A 17,133-nucleotide genomic window follows, 5' to 3' on the forward strand; every position below is an offset into this window, starting at 1 on the left:
TGAGGCTGAACATGAAAAATATAATTCCTTGGCTGGACTTAAAGGGCTTAACTCACCCTCAAGTACATGAAAGGCTTGTCTAGTGTTTGCTTTATTTACTGAAAACGTGGAGAAAAAAAAAACTTTAGCAATTAACTGTAGCCGCTGACTGTAAGTCCCATTGTGTAAACATGTCAAGCACCATGCGATGAGTACTGAATCTCTTAAACTGTGCCACAACAGCCTCCTTTTCATGTAAATTTCATTTCTGCAGAGAATAAGAGGTCGAAAGAAGCCAGAGTTAAGTGGGTAGTAAAAGTAGTAGAATGATTGAGAAACATTATTGTGTTATTATAGCCAAAAAACCCAGTCCTGTGTGCATGGTGCAGTTGTAGCTCCAACGCAATACAGTTTAGGTAGCTAGCATCAAATCTTCTCTCTCAGAATATTCTCTTCCTTGAATGTTGCCTGTTGGGGAGTCATGCCAGTGCACAACCAAATTAATGTGGAAGGAAACAACATGCATCGTCCTGAATCTCTTGACTTGATGACACTTGTTTGGTTTTGGAAACTACAGCTCCTCCACTGTGAAAACTGCCTTTTCTTCTTTTGGGGACCTGTGATGATCCCCAACATAAAGGTTGGATCCTCCTAGCTGCTATTTGACACAGCATGTAATGTTTTCTTGTCTGCTCCAGTTTGTGCTACATGAAAAAATTGCAAACATACACTGACCAGTGCTCACAGGACCCACTACTGATACGGTGTCATCACACACGGTATGCATTGAAATTTATAGAAATGAATGAAGCTAAGGAAGACTCAACAAGATTTAACAGGAAAGATTAAGTCATATTAAAATGTTGATTTCATTCATTTATGCTCCCACACAGCACAGCGTCTGTCAGGTCTGAGATCAAATACGAGGGCTGATCGAAACAAGAAATCAAAACAAGATCTTTCACTTTGCCTGGGTTGGGAGTTTTAAGAAGTATGAATGTGCACTGTTTGCTGCTGCACAGCATAGCTCCATTGGCAGAATTAAATGTTTCCACAACTTCTGTTTCACACTGTTGCTAAACTGACACACAACACTCTGCCAACAACTATTTATTCAATGTTGATAATTCTCTGAAATTTTACTCAAACAATATGGACTCAATTAGAGAAGACATCTCTGGTCCACATTCCTCTCAGAGTGATGGCTATGAATTCTCCACCTCTTTCATGGATGTAGTCACTGTGACTCGGACCAACTACACTCTTTCACAGTTTGAAATAATTTCCCCTGAGATCTTTACCAGCCTGGCAACTGCTTCCAAACCTACAACCTGCATATTAGACCCATATACATCTAATCTTCTGAAGGAATTGCTTCCTGTTTTGAATAGTCCTATTCAGGATAATATAAGTCACTTTCTATGGGCTCCGGAGACCTCAGCTTTTAAACCTGCCACTGTAAAAGCGCTGCTTATAAAACCTAATATTGATCTGTAAATTCTGAGCAATTATAGATCAATTTCTATACTTCAATTTATGTAAAAATTATTTGAAAGGGTCACTGCCTACTTATCAAACAACAGTCTTTTTGATAAATTCCTCGTGCTTCTGGACTTGATTGGATCACAGCATCCTTTAAGCTGTCTGGAGAAACAAATTGGTCTCCAGTGACGGTGTTTTTGTGGTTTTATTCACATTTACAGAACTCAACATGTACTGTAACTTACAATCTCTGATTTTTGCAAAGTAAAATTTAGTTTAACAAAGGAATTTTTCCTTTGCTTTAATGCTTCTTTTCAATCTTTTTTTGTTGATATAGGGTTTGTTTAATTGCTACACTTACCAGCTATATGTACCACTAAAGTTAAATGACCATTACAGTCTCTTCAGTTGCATAGCATATCTATCAAAAAGTCAAGAAAGTATATCAAGAAGACAAATTTCCTGTTATTCAATGCTGATAAACCAGTCTTAGTCTTACTTGTTCTACTGTAAGTGTTCAGCTTGTTCACCAAATCTTGTCAAAGACTGAAAACCTGTGATTCTAAAACACTCATTGTTGTTCTCCAGCTCCCACTGCAAACTAGATCTGATTTTAAGGGTCTTTTTTTTTTTTGACTTATGAAGCTTTGCAAAGATTTACACCACTTACTTATCTTAGAGCTAATTACACCATATCACCAGTACGACCTCTCTGCTTTCTCACTGCTGGTGTCCTGGTCATTCATTCAGCGAAAAAGAAATTTGTCGGCTTCAGAGCATACCCTTGTCTCTGGAATGTCCTTCTATTCCATGTTAAAGAAGCACAATCACTTGAAATCTTTAAATCAAGACTGAAAACCCAATCGTGTACAGGAGCTAGTCCCAGATGCAGCAGCCTGGGTTCGATTGTTTTCCCCCACTCTTCTCCCTCCTTTCCTGTCTCCACGGCACCTGTCTAATAAAGGCAAAAAAACAAAAAAACAACAAACTTTAAAACAAACAAACAAAAACAGTGGACTACACCATTCTGGAGAAAGACTGTTGATATTTAGATACTTCCCTCTCCCTTCCACAGTCATCATTCACCTCCCATATTCAAATGTGGTTTTGGCATAGTTTTTAAAAAATGTGGTTATTTCATGTCCATTTTTCTTCTTTATTACATTTATTTATCCAGAATCTCTACATCATTGTTACCTCTGCAGGATCGTAGAGGGGCTGGAGTCTAACCCAGCTGATTTAGGATGAAGGCAGGGAACACCCTGGACAGGTCACCACTGGGCTACATACAGAGGCAAACAGTCACACTTGTGAGGTGGCAGTCCATTGCAGTCTTTACTGTATACAGATAGTCTGATGTTATGTTTTGTCAAATGCATTCTTTTTAACAATGAAATATGTTGGGGACTAGGATGCATGGTGATTCTGCACTTTAAACAAAATTCAATTTGCTGATTGCTTATTCAAAAAACTACAAGATGGTTTTTGACCATAGAGCGGGGAACTTTGTGAATTAACCCTTTAAGGTTTGGGCAATTTCCGCCCGAAATTTCTACTGAGATTTACAGAAAGTAAATTGAATGCTGTTCTTGAACTGTTTGGAGTACATGCATGGTTGGGGTCTCATTTGAAAGCTGACAACCTGAATTTTCACCCAGTGCAGTCAGAATTACTCTAGGTGCTACTGGCACAGAGTATTTCATGTTGGCACACACTGAATTAGGATTAATTTTTTTTCTCGCCTACATTTTTTCCCTAATAAAACACCTGAAAATCAGTGTGGCAGCACTGCAACAGCTTGAAAACACAATATTGCAAAAGCCTGGGGTCTTACATAGTTCAGGTCAAAATTTCAGAGCAATACTACAAGAAATGAGTGTTTCACACATGTATTTGTACTGATATGCTCCGCCCCTGTCAATGTTGGATACACTCTTTATACACTGTGCACACTCTCTACAGAATGGTATAAATTCATTTTCACTTAATTTTCCACTTCATTTTCATTCCAAAAACTCATAAAGAACTCAAAAAATCACTTCAGATAGGCTTCAGTGTCGATCACACACACAGATTGAGAGGAATACAGAGAAACAGCAGGTGGAGCCCGGAGCTCACGAATGAAATATCATATAAAGCCGCTGGCAGAGGCGGGATTTATATTCAAGCCATTCAGCAAGCTCATTGGCTACCAGGCCTGTCAATCTAACGTTTCCTCCGGCGTGATTTGCTGAGAAACAAGTCAATCAAGTGATGTAATCGATATCTGTCAGACTCGGCCATGGTTGGCTATATTGCCGAAGTAGGCGGAAAAGAGTCACCTGATTGGTTGAAGTCCGGTTTGAAGCGGTCGAGAAGCCTCCAGTATCCATTTTGAATCGCGAACAAAGAAAATAGGACCGTGTATGATAAAGTTATAATAGAAAGATGCAGTGAATATGAAACGCACAGCGCCACCACGCGCCGCGTGCACGCGCACGGAGCCGATCGTTTTCTGGATTTTTTACCTATTTCGAGACATGTTTTGGCCAAAGTATTATACTGGATTGTTTCCTCTGGATGGCTAAGCTTGGGTTCTGGCCGGTTTTTGTGGATTATCTTCTTTTATGACCAGAAACGAGCGTCCAAACTGCGTCGACAGGTGAGCTGTGCACGTTTACATGACTTGTTGTTTGTTGGATAAATGTGTTTATATTACCCGCTGTGGTAATCACATCTGAAAGTGGTTTATACCGGCGGATTCATGAGAATCTCAGCTTTCTATGTGTGTATAGTGTTTGTATAATCGTGTTTGCAGTGTCCTTCTATTTAAAAAAAAAGCGTATACCGATTAAAAAAAACGGCCCGCCCGCGGGCCGGCGTACTGGGAACACCCTGGACAGGTCACCACTGGGCTACATACAGAGGCAAACAGTCACACTTGTGAGGTGGCAGTCCATTGCAGTCTTTACTGTATACAGATAGTCTGATGTTATGTTTTGTCAAATGCATTCTTTTTAACAATGAAATATGTTGGGGACTAGGATGCATGGTGATTCTGCACTTTAAACAAAATTCAATTTGCTGATTGCTTATTCAAAAAACTACAAGATGGTTTTTGACCATAGAGCGGGGAACTTTGTGAATTAATGCTGCTGGGATGCCGGTGAAAAACTGATCGCCCCCAACAGAATACAACACTGACGATGCATCCCAGAGCATCCTTAACAGAGAGTGCATTGGATTAAAAATACCTTGCTTGCGAGTGTACTCATGTGAGTACAGCCATGCTATCACCTCTGTCAGGCTGTACTTTCAAAATTAAAATCAAAATTTTATTTATATAGCACTTTTTATACAAGAGATTGCAATACAAAGTGCTTTACAGATTAAAAACGATTAACAACGATGCCTCACCTTCTACCCGTTCCACCCCCCACCCCACGCCCCCGAACCCACACAGTACAAAGAAAGCGTACTTTGCACAGCAGTGCCTCATGCTGAATGCTAATTACACTTTGCTAGCATGCAGATATTTAGCAGGAATAACATTTAATGTTCACCGTCTTAGTTTGGTGTGTTAGTGTATTAAATAACACACTGTCAGCTGAGGCATTCATTAGACTGACAGGTATTTGGTCAGAAATTCCATAAAGTACTGAATTAATCAATATTTTGACCTGATATTACAGTATATTGTCAGTTAACTATGAGTATTTGTGTAACATTTCCTGGTGTTCCACTAAATTTCCAAGGAATAAGAGTGGCACGAGTGGAGATTTTTGAAGGAGGAGACAAGTTTTGGTTTTTGTGCTGCAATTGGCCCAGCAGAGGTCACAGATTATTTAGTAGCAATTTAACAATTCCTAAACAGATAAATTAATCTGAAAAACCAACTCACTCTGGCAATATTCCCACAAGTTAGAACATATCTATTAGAAACCATGCATTAAAACTCATTAGAGCTCATTTGGAGAAGATGGAAGGTCTCTGGCACCAATCAATCAAGGTCACTGCTAAGACGTTGCCATGCCATAGCTAGAGGGCTCTTAGACTGATGAGTGTCAGCGGCTTTTGGTGATCGCTGGAGGGCTAATGTTCTCCTCACTGGGCTCCCCTCCTTTGCCTTCTCCACGCAGATGAGTGCTGTTCTGACAGGGAGAGCTGCAGGAGGAGGGAAGAAATGAAAGCTGACATACCGGCACCCTCTGTACATCTTGTCAGAGCTGTCCTCTTTTGCCCCAATCCAATATCCAGAACTTCTTGTTCTCCTTTTCCTCTCTGTTTAGCTCTCATTCGTATATGTCGCTCAGGCTAGCTGTGAGGAGGCTGCCTGTATGTGTGGGGGTGTAAATAGGTGCAAGCATTTATTAATGTGTGTGAGCGTCAATACTTTACACTCCCAGTACTTCTTTACCAGTGCCATAAACTCTTTACCCTTGTTCTTCTTCTCTTTCCACCCTTTGTGGTCTGTACATTTTACCTAAAGTAGTCTAACAGATCAAGTAATCATGACAGAAGAGAAGGACCGGGAAGAGGAAGAACAGTATAAAGAAGGAGGAGGATGAGATTAGTTTAACAGTTATTTGGTAGGATAGTTTTTTGTGCTTCCTTCTGCAATCAACCAATCATATTCTTACAGTGCTGCCTTTTGTGAGGGTCCCTATTTCTGGCCCACATCTGAACATGAAATTGTAACAAGTGCTTATTGTTTAGGCCGAGATCTAAGAGTCCTAATACTTAAGCTCGATAGATAGATAGATAGATAGATAGATAGATGAGTTCAAGACATCAATTTCTGGTCTTGTCCTATTTGCACAGTGGATATCTCTAGAAACACACATTGTTAATTTTAACCTCTCTGCAGAGCTCCCAGTGAAAGTGTCTTTGTGTCTTCTCTCTTAATCGGCAGTGCAATTTGCAGCCATTCCCATTAAGTCTTATATGTTAATGGGAAACATTAAAGAAGGAGGAGAAAGGAAAGTCCTGGGAAGATAATCAACAGTGCATTTTAGGCAGCTGACAAGAAGTTCTCTCCACACATGATTTAGACATTAATTATTCTAATGAAAGCAGGGAATCCACTTTAAGGTCAAACCGAGCTACCGGCAGATAAATTTGGTATTGGAAGTTGTACTGTATGTTAATTAATACATCCGTCTGAGAGAGCTGGTCTGCAAAATGCTACTTGCTAATGACCTTGCTGATCATGTTGGTGTGCTCTCTTAATGAGATTGCCTCATTATGAATTTGTACAGTGTTATTAGCCATCTGAAAATTGCAAACAGTCAATTAATTCTTTGTGAATTGCAGTAGGTAATCAACACTTGACACTTAGCATGACAACGGAAAGATTGGAATGAATCATAACCATGTGTTGTTCAAAACTATGCTTTACTTAAAATTGACACAAAATGATTTATTTAATGAAACAAAAATATAAAACTACTATTACACGCAATGTGTATACCCAAGAAATGACAAAAAGACATTGAGTCAAAACAAGCAAATTATTCTTCTGCAATGATAGCCAAAGGACATAAATGGTCCCAGGAGTGTTGACTGTTCTCCCAACTTACAGCATGGGTACTACTAATCTGAGTGGTACAATATCTATGTGACCCAAAAATATCTTTAAACGCCATTTCAATTCTGCATTGTGATTCATTTGAGTGCTACATTATGTGACTGCAAATCACTTAACATACAATACGGGGTAGTGTGAGCAGAAAGTTCCTCAGCTGGTCAGAGCTCTGACATTCTGGTCAATTACCATCAACGCAATAGTCAATACTCTATGTCCTTGATGAACAAGACGAAAAATATGTCGGCATAAGATTCATGATTATGACGGATGATCTTGGCATCAACCCCTGACATGGGAAAAGCCCACTCAGAAACAAGAAGCTGAAATGTGCCTTCCACATTTGTGTCCAAAAAGTCTATTTTTGGAGAATGAAAAAACCCAAACTGTGCACTACAGCCATAGTATCATTATTACTGCAAAACAAAGTGCAAGAAGATTTCAAAGAAAGCCTTTACTTATTCCAAATTTTAGCATAAAAGTTTCTTTCAGGCAGAGAAGAGATACTAAGCCACAGTTTAATGTGTGCGTATATCTTCTCTGTGTCATCAGAGACTCACTGCTCATTTTAAAAAGGCACATTATGCCACATCTCTGGGACTTCTTCACTTGTGAACATAAGCATCTGCAATGCTGTCAACACTGAGTTGCTCCTTTGACAAAAAAAAGAAAGTAGACATGAACTTTGTGAACTTGTAAAATGTTGGTTTGAACTTTTGCACCACTTACTGCAGCGCTAACAGCTCTGAACCAGAATACAGACCCATACCGTGTTCTTCTTCAGCCACCTTTTCCATCTTTTCTAATTAATTCTCTGTGGAGCTTCACACCTGCGGGGGCCAGACCCACTCTTCTCTCTTGTTTCTGGCTACGGGAGACAGTAATAGATGTTCACCGATACAAAAAGAACTGTCCCAGGTCATAGGGACAGAGGAGAGTAGGGAGCCTTAACCTTACTGTTAGGCTGTTTTTACTAGGAGCTAATTTGCCTAGAATTCAGCAGTCACTCCTTCCTCTAAGTCCCCTGGTGTACTTATCAAATTATTTTATCGATAAAGAGTATTTATCAGTGTTGACGCAGAATAAGTTTGGTGTTAATTTTGTAGGAAGAGTCATGCAAATACATTGACAACTGCCTAAGAAAAATCAACACAAAGACCTTTTATGGTGAAAATCAAGATTTTTAGTTTCTGTCCACGTAATTTTTTGTATGCTTATTTTCTGCATGATGCACATCTTGCAGAAAATAAGCATATAAAAATACCACACAGACACATTCTGTAACATAGAGTTCAGTTTCTGTCAACTCTATGGAATATTTTCACTTTGAAGTTGCAGTGAACTAATCTCAGTCTCAACAACACAGATTTAGACTTTTGAGGATTCATACTTAACAAATCTAAGGAACCAGACCTGCCAGCTTGCAGGGTGGGACTACCTGTTCTTCTCCAGGTTTAGTTTCCAGTCTCAACTTGTATGGATGAATTGCAGCATTACAACTTTCCAGTGTGTAGTGGAGAGTAATTTTGCAGTGTTTGAGCAAGAGTAAGTGAGCTGGTGTGCTCGAGTTGTGACAGGTAAGCACAGGTGGGTACAGATAGAAATAGGGACTTCATAAATATGTACATTCCACAAAAAGCAGGATGGAGAGGTACACTACTAAGTTTTGAATCACTTAGAAATGTCCTTATTTTCGAAAGAAAAGCAATTCTTTTCAACGAAAATAACATTAAATGAATCAGAAATACAGTCTAGACATTGTTAATGTGGTAAATGATTATTCTAGCTGGAAACTGCTGATTTTTAATGGAATATCTCCATAGGGGTACAGAGGAACATTTCCAGCAACCATCACTCCTGTGTTCTAATGCTACATTGTGTTAGCTAATGGGGTTCAAAGGCTAATTGATGATTAGAAAACCCTTGTGAAATTATGCTAGCACATGAATAAAAGTGTGAGTTTTCATGGAAAACATGAAATTGTCAGCGTGACCCCAAACTTTTGAATGGTATTCTATGTTTGACTCTTTTTGAGGCAGGAAGCGATTGTTTTCATGGTATAAAAAAAATCAACATTTTCCATTTTCATGCACAATGACAAGTTTTAATGGGAATAATCAGTGGTAAGAGAATAATTTTAAAGTAAACTCCCACTAGCAACTCCCCTATACATGACATGACCAGGTTCTTGAATTTCCCTCGAGATTAATAAAATATCTATCTATCTATCTATAACATTTTCATTTGACTGATCAGTCTTAAGGCTGCACAGTGCTTGGTGGTTAGCACTTTCGCCTTGCAGCTAGAAGATCCCTGGTTCACGTCTAGCCTTACCAGGACCTTTCCGCATGGTATTTGCATGTTCTCTCTGTGCATGCATGGATTATCTCCGTGTTCTCCAGATTCCTTCCACAGTCCAAAAACATGCTGAGGTAAATTTGTGTTTCTAAATTGTCCATAGGTGTGAATGTGAATGTGATTGTTTGTCTGGTGAAAGACTGGTGACCTGTCGAGCCTGTCCTCAAAAGAAAAACGACCACATAGGTCGTCTGTACACGCCCGTATTATGACCGCATGTTACGTTTTGACGTTTCCGACCTCTAGCCTCTAGCTGGTTGAGTAAATATCGACACTCCAGTGTGTCAGCTGAAACGTCACCATGAACAAACTTTTAACTAACACTATCCCTGTCCCTATCCCTCACCCTAACCTTAACCATAATCCTAAACCCGTGTTGCAAAAGTGAGAAAAAAGCCATTTCGCGACGGAAAAGCCGTTTCGCGAATTAAATCCCGTAATGCGTTCGTTTTCCCCGTAGGGGCGCAAATGTTCATACGACCGCATAGGTCGTATTCCGGTGCACGGTGCAAACGACCTATGCGGTTGTATGAATTTGAGGACTTGTTGGACCTGTCCAGGGTGTCCCCTGCCTTCACCCTAAGTCAGCTGGGATAAACTCCAGCCCCCCACGACCCTAATGAGGATTAAGTGGTGTATAAATAATGGACGGATGACCACTCTTAACCGTTTTGCCACAATGCAATTAAAAAAAGAAAAAGAAGAGTGTCACTTTTCCATCAATCTCCATGGGATGTTCTGGTTCAGGCTAACACGAGGTTGGGCTTGAATGCAGGAATATGAGCTTATTGTGACTGCACATGCTGTGCACTGCAGTTCAACCGGAACTGATCCTATACTGCCCTGTTCCAGAAAAAGCGCTTTACCACTGTTTTAGGCAAACCTCTCCCAGATTCAGATGAATTTGCCAGCATGAAAGCGCCCTAAATTTCATCCCCTTAAACTGTTGGATAAAGATGCCACCTTGGCTGCTCTCACTTGGCGCCCAGTTGTTTCTGATTGGGGGCCTTCGAGCTGAGCCAACAAAGCAAGCGGAGCGTCTCGTTTGATCTGCCAGGGCTCCGTTCCCTCATCCAGATTGAACAGTGTGAAACATAAAGGCAAAGCCAAAAAAGACATCTATAATTAGCGAGTCAGTCAGGCTTCACCTCTCTCCAGCACCACTTGCAGCTGGCTGAGACCCCCAGTATAAACACACAGTCACTCACACCCACTCTGCTCACCCCACGCTTTAAGATTCATCTAGATTCATACTCTGGTTTGTAATTGCCTCACAAGTCTGGTTACTGAGAGCCGGCCTATTAGGAGGGCATCGGAGTGGAACATAACATTTTCAGTTTCAATTAGGTCTATGAGGGCATACATAATGCACGGGGGAGGTTCGGTCCACTCGGGATGGTGAACTGATGAACTCATCGAGAAATGATGCAGCAGTGGTCGAAAGAGCTGAGCTGAGCTGACTGTTTCCCTTGCATATGGCCGCAAGATTTGTCAGTCTTAAGTGAATTCGTGTGTGCTCATTGGAATGTAAAGATAAGTTTGGAGTGAGCGTTTGTGTGAGTGTGTGTGTGAGAGAGAGAGAGGCACTAGGCTATAAAAGTGGGGAAATTGCACCAGACTGAACTAACTGAGTTACATTCAAATTCATAAGGCTACAATTACCTTGTGTGGATTTTCTCTAACTGAGATGCAGCGATCCCCGCAGATTGGAACCTTCAGTCATATGATGTGCCTGTCATTTTGTACTGCTGCTTTTCACTTAAGCATAATGTGCACAAATGATATAATCTTTCGGTGAGATTTTTTAAAAGCTGAGAATCCAAATCTGCCTGAAGAAGTACCTTAGAATCACAGTAATCTGATCGATGCTTCAATCATCTTTTGATTTGCATCTGCATAGTGCAATATGGCTGATAGACAGATACAGTCTGTTGTTGTCAGTGACAACAGGTTTATCCTCTGGACTGCACAAAATTATTTGAAGCAAAGGTTCACTTTTTTGTTTCGCTGTAACCTTTACTGTCACCACAAGTTCACGATCGCACTCTAAACTCAACCTCTCACCATAAAATCGACCACACATTCCAAGCTGAAAAAACATATGTTGCATGTATTTCTGCATCAACACTGCCTCCCTTATGCACCCACCGTCCAAGACATGTTTTCTCTGCAGAGTAAAATCTCTTTGGGTCTTGCATTAATGAATGCCTCCTTTAAATTAGAAGTGCCTGCATAAAGTTTTATAGACGTGCAGACAGATGCTCTGATTAAATCTGAATACGTAACAGCCCTCAGTGCTCAGAAGGTTTCTGCTCCCCCTTTTTGATAGTGTGCACCCTCAGGCTTCCAACCTTCATATCTGTGCCATCCTCTCTGCTTGCCAGTTAACTAACTTTGCGGTCTCTAAACTCGCTGGCTTTCCTTCACCTTTCAGTCCCTCTTAGCCAAAAGTCTTGTGGAGCACAGACTGTCTCCCTCCCTCCCTCTCACATTCATTTTTCCTTGCAACCATGATGTATCAGCCTGGAGCAGTGTTGTGAACCAGTATAAGACTTAGCAGCAAAGTCAAAGTTGAGCCAGCAAACACATTGGTTAATTTGTTTGCTGTATGATATCTATTTTAACACTGAGAAATGTTCTTTGATTCTGACTGATTTCTGAGTCTCAGGGGACCAACGTGATGAGCAAACTGAGGATCATTTGTCTGAAGAAGGCTGCTGGAGGCTACACCTTACTTTGCACACACTGTACTTAACTTACAGTTACACAATTAGTTGTATTAACTATGACACGAGTGGCTTTTATATCTCCATTGGCTATGAGTCTGATTCTTATTTCATGTTTCGAAATGATGGCAAAATGGTTTTAACTTGGCATGAAATTATTGAAAACTTGTAATGAGTGTCACAGCACATAAATCCATGCCTCATATAGTATATATCTGGCCTCAGTGGATCCCCCCTCAACTTTTATCACATCCATTACATACAATGAAACAGGCTACTTAAAGTTTGTGTTGCAAATCTTTCAGTGCAAACTGCTGCAAATGACTGGTTGAAATGACTTTTACTTACCACTTTATGAGCTCTTTGTCCGACATCCTCAGTGAGAGTTTTATTTTAGACTCTTCTTTAAAATCCCCCAAAATGATGTCCTCTTGAAACATGGTGTTAAAGAGGGACCTAATAATGAGGGCGGCATATAAACCAATAAATTAGTAGTTAATTTGATAAGAGTCAGGAAGGTGGGATTACCTGAAATGTGTTAAAACTGGATTTAATTCTTTGACAAGCACAGGACAAGATTTGCAAGAGGTTAATATGTCTGTTTCAATATGTCTCAAATACTTTTAATGGCATCGCGTCATCATTTTGTGGATAACATTTTGCTTTTTTACTGTTAGACTTCACCACCTCTTGCATGCTATGATTTCTCAGGTGTGCACTGGGCTGTTTTTCTTTGTGTGACAAACAAACAACCCCTCGCTTCAGGTTGCATCGTGATGTGTGACCGTCCACAGACAGCAATTGACTCTACGAGAGAGCGACAACAGGCAGCAGGCCTTCTCACCAGCAGCGGCAAGCCCTTTGTGTGTGTGTATTTATGCGATCGGTCAGGCCTGAGAGGCCAAGTGTGGCCGAGTGGCCGCCTCAGCCAGAGCAAACTAGACAGGACAGAACAAGCCATTTTCTCCAACCCCCTCTGGTTAAACTACCTATTTTCCCACCAGTCGCCCTGGAATTGCTCTTTCTCTCCCTATGAGCGACATCCTGAAGGCGCGGTAGGTAGCAAACCTAGAAAGTGAAGAAGGGGAACCTGGGGGTAAGGCAGCAGCAGGGAGGCGTGGGTCATCAAATTAATCGGCAGGCGACAGAGAAAATCTTCCAAAGCTCTGCTTGAGTTTCTTCAGTTTTCACAGACCTGTAGCCACGATCAAACTGACATCCATCATGTTTATGTTCATCGACTGCTGTTTACTCAAGTTAAACACAAACAGGTCCGGGTTGAACGATGTTGTCTTGTCAGGTCTCAAAGGTGTGCGTGACTTTCTCTTGACCCTCCCCTGAGTCTGCCTCTCCACAGGCTGCACTTTAACCCAGCAAGTGGAGCAGTTCTGTGATTCCCCTCAGGTCTTGCTCACTGACGGAGGAGCACAGGGTCAAAGAGCCTGGCTTTACTTTAAGTTCAGACTGGATGTCTCTAGGGCTAAATTGGTAAGAGCATGCTGCCTTCTACATTACTCTGATTGCTGAGGAGGTTGGCCAGGTGATGCAGCACAGGCTGTGAGATAACTTTCTACTTAGCTTAGCCTGTTGTTTATTCATCTGCAGTGTTGCTCCTCTGTTATATACTACTGCTAGATGTATTTATCATGTGCAGGTTGCTTCTTGTGTGTATGCATTTTAAATAAGCTTTCCATGCATTTATGCTCCTTCTTGCGGCTACACTGTGAACATATTTTCTTGTGGTTAGAGCAAAATTTTAGCCTAGCCGCGCTAGACAACCCACGGCAACGAATTTAATTCTCTGCCAGGGTGGGTCTAGTTACCCTCCATAAGGCTCGAAGTTGGATGCTCCTAAAACTGGCCGGACAAATCAGCATGAAGTGTAGAGTCAGAAGGCGAATGTAACTAAGTGACAACAGAGGCGCGACGATTCTGACAGAAACAACCGGAAACAACTAGCCTAGCCGTGCTAGACAACCCATGGCAACGAATTTAATTCTCTGCCAGGGTCGACAACAAAAACGTCAACAGTCGTTGAGCTCCATTTGCACCGACTCTGAATAATCTTTCTGTTAACATGTCTATAATATATTAGAGCTTCACCCATTGACTGAATAAATAAGGCTTCACCGAACTCCCGCATCCTCTGATTTCTGGCGCTCTGGGAGCCTATTCGTTGGGCTGATTGGTTGTATACCTACCCAATTGCTGCAGAGTGATTTGATAGACAACCTTTTAGCCCGCCTCCCTCCCTGTCAAGAGTTCCTAGACCAGGGGTGTCAAGATCCGTTTCTGGAGGGCCACTATCCTGCATGTTTTAGATGTTTCCCTCTTCCAACACAGCTGATTCAAATGATCAGGCTCGTTATCAGGCTTCTGCTGAGCATGATGATAAGCTGATCATTTGAATCAGGTGTGTTGGAAGAGGGAAACATCTAAAACATGCAGGATAGTGGCCCTCCAGGAACTGAGTTTGACACCCCTGTCCTAGACCATTGCATCTTCAGAACATGGGTCTAGCGCGGCTCGGCTAGCAAAATTTATTAATCAGTCACAAAGAGTCAAGGTCTTGAAACCACGTGTCTGTGTAATGCTGTGTGTATTATATAGCAACATGCATGATTGTGTGGTCCTTTACTGCAACAGTTCACTACATGGCCAAAGTATAAGAGTACACTATAATTTCATATCCATGCATGACTGTCACATCTCATTAAAAAAATCCAACCTACTGTCATAACGTCCACTACAAGGAGCCTCCATTCTTCTGAGTGGGTCCATCCTGGGATTTTGGAGCTGAATGGAAGAATTTACGCCCTCTCTGACCGAAGCACATTGGTAAGGTCAGTCAGGTAACAGGGCCTGTCTCCAAGTCTGTATTCTAGCTTGATCAGGAAAATCAGGAAAACTATTCCATTGTGACAGGGGTGGAACCAAGGGAGGGCCCAACAAAAGTCTTTCAATCCCACCCCACCAATAATTATAGAGAGCTACTCACAGAACTGGAGGTACATGCTAATCAAATTGTAATAATAACAAATTAAAAAGCAATAATTTGCATGAATCTTTCCAGCTTATTATGTGTAAGTCCTCATGGTGTACCTCTACATGGCAGTCATGCCCGCATAAGCAATTAAAACAAAAAGATAGTAATTGGCCTCCAGCGATTTGCCATGCAGAAAAAACTAAATTAACGAGATATCAGTTTCATGCCACCCCAGTGTGAGTAATGGTCTCTCACCCCTTTAAAAACAGTCTGACTCAATCAATGCTTTGTGAATTTCGATTTGTGCAGCTGCGACATCGTCATGTTGAAAAAAACTGACACAAAGTTGGCAGCTCATTATTGTCTAAAATATCATTGTGTGGCTTTTGTAATTTTCCATAACTGGAGTCAAGACTCAATAATGAAAAAAAGCGCACAACCAAACTGAACAGAGGTGTTCACAGAGTCTACTTTCTCCAAATTATTCAAATATAACAAAAACTACAACATGTGCCCAGTATGTTACTGCGACTTGTCAAATACCACCTGTGGATTAAGATCATGCAGGATGATCAATCAAAGCTACTAAGCAGATCTTCTGATGTGACTGTTGTCTGGCATTTCATTCTAGGGCAATAATGACATGGATGCTGAACTTTAGGTTCAAACACTTGTGCTGACATCTATTTAATGTCAGAAGTTTAGCAGGACTTCTTTATCACCAAGAGACTGCACCTGCTCAAGACGGGTATAAAAGATTTAGTAATCTGCTGGACTACCAAGGCTAAGAGGCTCCATCCATTGAGTTTAAAAAAGTGGGAGCTCTCATGAATAATAGCTATCCAGCAGTCAATGGATCTTTATGCAGGTTGATTTAAGCGAGACATAGTTTCTGCTTCTTATCCCTTTATCTGTGCTGCACAGCCAGGGAAAACAGAAACAATTTGGAAGCCATGACTGTTTTATGTAAATAAATTAATTACCATTGAGAGGAGCAAAGACTGTGATGGTAATGCAGGACTGTAAATTGTTTGAAGAGAGAGTGGGATCCTGCCCTGTGAGGAATCAAACAGCTATTTGTTTGTGCTTATGTGTTATGTTAATTGATTTTGTGAAGCAGCATCTGCAGTCCCCCTGTAGTCCACACCACAGCTTGAGTTTGATCAACTCCAGCATTGATTTTTGCATTTGTACCAACACAGGTGCAAAGCAAAAGTCTAGCAAATTTGAAAATGCATGTGCTTACACATAGCACTAACATACATTCCCATATTCATGCACACTCTCTCTGTCACACGCACACAAACCCTTTAAATACCATGCTGGGTCTCAGTTTTAAACTCTTTGTTCTTGCTCCCACTGTCATTCTTCCTGCCCTGTGTGTCATCTCAAACCCTGAAAGCAGCACATGACACCACAGAAAACAAACATGCACACAGTAAATATGAATAACTGAGTATATTTGTAAGTCCCATTTCTAAATTATCAATGACTTTTCTAATAAGCTGTCAGAGGCATTTTAGTGCCTCATGAAGACCGGCGTGATTTTTATTACTGTATTGGATATCTTGTCGGATGAGCCAGATGTGTGAAAATCTATGAAGAGTACCATACAGGTATTACTCATAAACATTTAGTCATGCTTCCTTACTGTATATGCAAAGGCCAAACAGGAGCCAGATTATGTGCAATAACACAATGTAATGAATAATTGATTCCTGGCTCTTGGGTGAGGGAAGGAAGAGGTTGCCAGGACGACCAGAAAAGCACAGCTCTCCCTTTCTTAAACACACAAACACACAATCACTCAGGCTGTGATAAGGCTGTCTAATTTGCCTCAACCTCTTTCTATAGACAGGGCCTCCAAATGGACAGCCTTTAATTCTTTAACCCTTAGATGCTCCAGTGATTGGACCCTACATTCCTCCATAAGTGGGTCAAAAATGACCCATGTAAGGATCAGTGTTTTTATGCATTTTTGTCATTTTGGTTCAGAGTAATCATTTGTATCATTGTTTGTATTATATTTTGGTTCACAC

This window comes from Acanthochromis polyacanthus, chromosome 4, assembly GCF_021347895.1.
Source record: "Acanthochromis polyacanthus isolate Apoly-LR-REF ecotype Palm Island chromosome 4, KAUST_Apoly_ChrSc, whole genome shotgun sequence".
In the NCBI taxonomy this organism is placed as follows: Eukaryota; Metazoa; Chordata; class Actinopteri; family Pomacentridae; genus Acanthochromis; species Acanthochromis polyacanthus.